Here is a 5887-nt window from a genome sequence, read left to right on the forward strand (position 1 = left end):
AGAAAAGAGTGGTTTTTTTTTTTAAAAGAGCAGAAACACTGTTCTTAAGGAATGTATGAGTGTGTTGATCCTCACTAACAGCTAGATAATTGACCCCTCAGCTGACCTGTAATATACCACAAAGCAGGTAACACTCAACTTGCCAAACAGAAACCCAAATATTTTTCCAATTTGCAACATTTTACATTTACTCTATAACTTTTTAAATTTACATACTATGCTATATTGTAGCATTCATTAAGTGTCTTTATTTGGCTATCTATCTATCTATCTATCTATCTATCTATCTATCTATCTATCTATCACCTGTCTGGCCATACATACAGCTATATATCTCATATATCTGTCTGTCACATCCATTCATGAGGCTGTAGTTCATCTATAGTGTTCTCAGCTGTTTCAGAGCGTCAACGTTGTTGCTGGTGATTCTACACACAAACTCGCACATGCCAATTGTTAGTAACATGAACCGACTCAGCATCCTAACCTGCAGTCAGATGGCCTGTCACAGGTCAAAAAGACAGCTGTAGTGTTTTCAGACTCGGGCTTAAACTGATAAAGTGTCTTGGAATGGGAGTGATGTGGGATATGAGGCCAGATTATCTTGTTACAGTCATTGTAAAGTTCATATGTTGTCATGCGTCTCACCAACCCTCTGAGTGGACTGATTTCGCATCACTGCGCTTAGTTTAAATTTGATGTATCCAAAATAATGATGATATGATGTATAATTTTTTTATGAATAGTTAATGTTTCTTACTAATTACTCTGTTTTATGAACTTGACTTTTTTTTCGAAAAACATTTTCTTTTAGAGTCTAGACAAAGATATGCCCCAAGCAATTCAACATCTGACACCTGAACCTTGATCTATGAACCAGGGCTTATGCCTCCAGATACTTCAGCCATCAGTTAGACTCAAAACAACAAATGAAAAGAGTCTGAAGTTTTCTCTCCACCGTGAATGACTAACTTTCTTGTTGGGTACAAATCATTCTTGACCTTGGAGCTAAACACCTTAGCGATTAACAAATAAACCTGACCTCTGAAATCTGATAAAGATGATAACATGCATGATTATCCCAGCATCCCTTTCCCGAATTGTTCGTTCTTTAATCAGCAATTCTGACAACAGTGTTTCCTGTAATTCCTGTAAGATCAGACACACCCACACAGGCTCACCACTGTGGCTAAACTGTATACAGATTCATGTCAGGTTCTTTAAAGGGGCTTGTCTTGGAGTCAAACAGCATGTTTCCTCTGTTTTTTAATAGGGTACAATATCCACCATGGTTTAAGTATTCTGTTTAAGTAGTTCATATCTGATGTTACATTACATCTGGTCTAATCTGGGATCCAAGGATCCATCTATACAACCAGTAGCTATGATTAATTTATTTGACCTTGGATGGAAATTAACACTGCATGTCTACTTTCCCATAACTTCTACTCCCATGTGAACTGATTAGATTATCATGGTATTACATCCAATTGTCTCCATGTAAGCACCGTTCTGTTTGTTATTGTAAGCCACTTGTTATGTGCTATTCATGAAACAAAGTTCAAGGTTGCCGGCACATTTCCTTCACCTTTCTTTTCATTACAAGAAGAGAGAGAGAGAGGTGTCTGTCTGAGGTATGACACGAGTCTGGGAAGTGTTGAAGTGGTAATTTAATTAAATAGTAGTGAAATATGAAACACATATGAAACGCCACATCCTGTTTAGCATACTCATGAGTCATATTTCTCAGGGCTGGAAAAGTTCACCCCCCCCCCCCCCCCCCCCCCCGTTTTTCATCCACATCTGTCTGTAATGGATTGAGGCAGCCTGGCAGCAGCAGGAGTTTATACATTTTAACATGGGTGGCCCCAGTAAAACCTGAACTTCTAACCCTAGCAGTGTGAGAGCCGTGTTCTACTCATGGAGGTGTTCATTTGTGGGAGGTCAGCATGCAGCACTGGTGTGTGTGTGTGTTTGTAAACATTACAGTACAATGCAGGATTATAACTTTTGCCAGGAGTGCCAAAGTGAATCAATTCAATGGAAACAGTTACATTAAAGCAGCACCTAGCCAAAACGTAACCAGGTTGCAATTGACTTGGAGTCTAACAATCCATAACTCACTTATGCACAATTCATAAATTATGCTTAGCTATTTCCGAGCATTGTATAATTGTATTATTTCTAACCTGTGTATGTGGAAAAAGCATTCAGTTCTTTCCAGTATATATAATATAAAAAATGTCCACTTGTAACAATATTTGTGTGTGAGGTTTGTTACAATATCATCTTATAATCAGTGCTCTTTAAACCAGTCTGCCACAGATTTGCATTAACATCTGACTATGCATAGAACCATTGTACCAAGAAGAAAACAAAAGAATAAACAAAGGAAACACTGTTTATGAATGAGTCAGGTGTGAGCCTGTTTATCAACTGATTCATCTGAGAGCAAGAGTCCTCTCTCATATTTACAATTCAAGCTGTTTTCAAGGTGACTGCGCTACGTGATTTACATCAAAGTCACCACGTGGTCAAGCTGCTCTGATCAACTGTCCAGTCTGCTGAGAGAGATATAATATCCTCTGGGTATTACTGACAGGGAGCATGATATGTGTGTGCTTATGCCTCAGTGTGTGTGTGTGTGTGTGTGTGTGTGTGTGTTTCTGTGTGTGTGTCACTGTGTGTCTGTGTGTATTAGTGTGTGCCTCGGTGAGCGTGCACTGTGACACACAGGTCCGCATGTATGAGTGTGAATGTGTATGTGTATGTGTGTCACAGTGTATTTATGCAAGCGACTGACATAAATACATCAAGGGGAACACACAGCTGTCCAGTGCCATGTTTCTCAGGGGTTAAGACCTGAAATGGACTGTGGGAGTCTTTCTGTGGGGGTGACTTCATTTTAAGTGAACCTGGCTCCCAGGGACGAGCCTGCGCCAGGCTGTCGTCTAGTGCTTTATTCAGTGATTGTGCAGCAGCGGAGGAAATACGGACTTAGCAAGTCCCACTGCACAGCCACCGGATGTCTGCAGTGAAAGGGACCTGCTCTGATCTCAACACATACCAGGCTGGATTAGAACAGGGAACCAGAGCAGAAACAGGATCTGACCCTCTCTGCTATCACTCTCTTACCCTGCCGCTCCTTCCCAAAGACATCCTCAACACTTCCTCCTCCAATTAGTGTGACCTTGTTACATTGGAGACAAGGAAGCTTTGTGAAAGTCAAGACCTTGCTTCATGCACCACACTTTTAGCGGAGCCGTCCAGCGAGCAGCGTTGAAGGCTAGAGGTTATAATCAAAATAGCTCAGTTCAAATCTGTAAACTGATACAGATACACAAAACAAATAGACAACAAGCTACGTAATCGTGCGCCTTCCCTAGGTAGCTTTTCATCTTTCCCAGTGGTTGTGACCAGCACTTAGCCAGCCCTGTTTGTTTAGTAACACAGTAGTAAGAGGCCCCGGCGGACACTCTTTGAATGCTGAAAACCGTAAAGCCAGCATAGAGTCTGACACTGTGCCACCTTGGGGAGCAGTGCTGGTATCCCACATGTCACCCTCTTCGATGAGGGGCGCCACCGACAGCTGCCGAAAGTCAGGGGTCAAAGTCACAGCAGGTAGATATCAGCGCTCAGGGTTACAGGCTATCGAGGGAAGGCAGTGAAGGATGAGGCTCTATCAGTCTAACCACGGACACCAGTGCTGTGTCTACAGGCGTAGTGTTGTGTGTATGTTTGGACATATGACCCACCATCCAACACACAATACACACATACATTTACTCTGAAATTCCTTTATTCAATGCATCTTTTGTCATGCAGACAGCTGAAGACAGGCACTCCTGGAGGTTTTCAGGATTTGGGCAGTAGCCAAGGCGTCCCACGTGCATCTCAGAGATCATCTGAGATCATCATCTATTTTTCCCACCTGTCCAGCACTTCATACTCAGGGAAAAATATTCCCCAGATCCGACATCAATATTTGCGAATAGTCCCCCAAAAAAAAGGGAAAAAAAGAAGCTGTGAGCAGTGTTATTGATAACTTTCACAGCACTCTCCTCCACTCGAAGGACCTTGAATTCATCATTTCCATCGCCAGTGGTCCGTGGGACAGAGCTTACTGTATTCCCATTTGCTCATGGGGTGATAATTCACCCTTAACCAACAGTAAGCTGTTCACACAGCACACAGCTATAGCAGGCTATATGTACAGGCTAAACCTTCATGCAGCTTTTACATTAAGTGCAATACAGAGGTCTTTTAACCTTATAACTTTTCAAATCAGACCATGTATTTGACTAAAAAGCTGACTTACTTTGCTTACATCCGTTTACCATCCACACTGTATGGAAGGAGTGCACCACAAAATGAACATAATGTAAATATATATAGTGAAATGGGTCTTAGAGGACATGTGGGATTTTAAATGGCTCCCTCTACACTTTTAGTAACTGTGTCTGAGAGATTTAACCTTCCTTACTTCCTCCCTTCTATTTATAAGAGTGTCATAGTCCTGCTGCACTTTGATAGTACCAAGTGATCTCATTTACACACACTCGCACGCACACGCACAGTTACACACAGACATACCCATGCTAGCACATATTTTTGCACGCATACACTCTGTGTGTGAATGATGCCAACAAATACTCATAAAATGTTTGAGCAATGAGTGAAACAGATGGAAATACTGCACTGAGTGCCACAATGGCTGGGCATTTGGCAGCGGGCCATAGCTGAATTGTAGCATGTCCTAATGGATCAGCTGAAAGCTATGCGAATCCTGCAGTAGCCTATCTGCCCTGACTACTTGCCTCTCTGTCCCTCAATCTCTGTGCCAAGGGTGATCCGGGGCTGGAGCTGGTGCCCGCTGACAGCTGAGCTCACTCTGGCAGACAACCGGCACTTCTGATTGAGTAAATGTACTTATTTACATTCCTCCACTGTCGAATACTAAAATCCTAAACAGAATCAACTGCACACAACACGGCTATGAGCCCCCATGCACTCTGCCGGAACTGATTGTTTTTCACCACATATACTGTATACCTGTTCAGCGCAGTATGTCTGGTTTGTTTTCCTTTGAGCAGCAAGATGCTGGAAATGTTTCATGTGGGTCACGGTCTAATTTTACTCAGTAGCTACAATAACAACACAAAGTTCCTGCTGCTTTTTCAAAGGAAACTGTGCAGAGCGCTGATATTCACTAAACCAAAGTCACTTTCATTTTCCTTTCTTTTTGCTCATGACAATGTATTATCCAGGTCAAGTTTTCCCAATACAAACATTGTGCACTTTGGCCGGTAGCAACAATATGTGCACGGCAACAATGTCATGTATTATGTATATTGTATTTAAAATAATGCTCACTTGGTACCAATTGGCCCAACATGCACAAGCAAACCACGTCCAACACCAACACCAGCAACCCTGCGCTGTGCACGCTGCATTAATGTGACGTCCACTCGTCAGCATGTCACAACAGGACCAGATAACCCAGCGTGATCTGCTGCTGTGGGCCGTCCATCATTCTATTGGTGTAACTGGACCTTTAGTATGAAATTAGATTTTCAAAACAAAACTGACAAGCGGGCTATTGATGAAATTGTATTCATCTTACTCATGTTCAAGTCGTGCTTGCGGGCCAGACAAGAATTTCAAAACTCTAATCATCCAAACCACAATAGTGCTCTAAATGAATATGTCAGTTGTTGTTTGCCTCCGGTCGATTGGTCATATTTAGTGCATAGTCTTTGTGCATTGCAGTGATGCAGTTCATCAAAGGAGAAGTTGTTAAGTTGGAATCGATCATGTCGAACAAGCTGACAGATGTTACAGGCGACAGTGACGCACAGAGCCAAGAGGCAGAAAACGCATGAAAGAC

Source organism: Seriola lalandi, unplaced genomic scaffold (assembly GCF_002814215.2).
Source record: "Seriola lalandi dorsalis isolate HSWRI2012SDOR001 ecotype SW California unplaced genomic scaffold, Sedor1 jcf7180002054606, whole genome shotgun sequence".
NCBI classification, from domain to species: domain Eukaryota; kingdom Metazoa; phylum Chordata; class Actinopteri; order Carangiformes; family Carangidae; genus Seriola; species Seriola lalandi.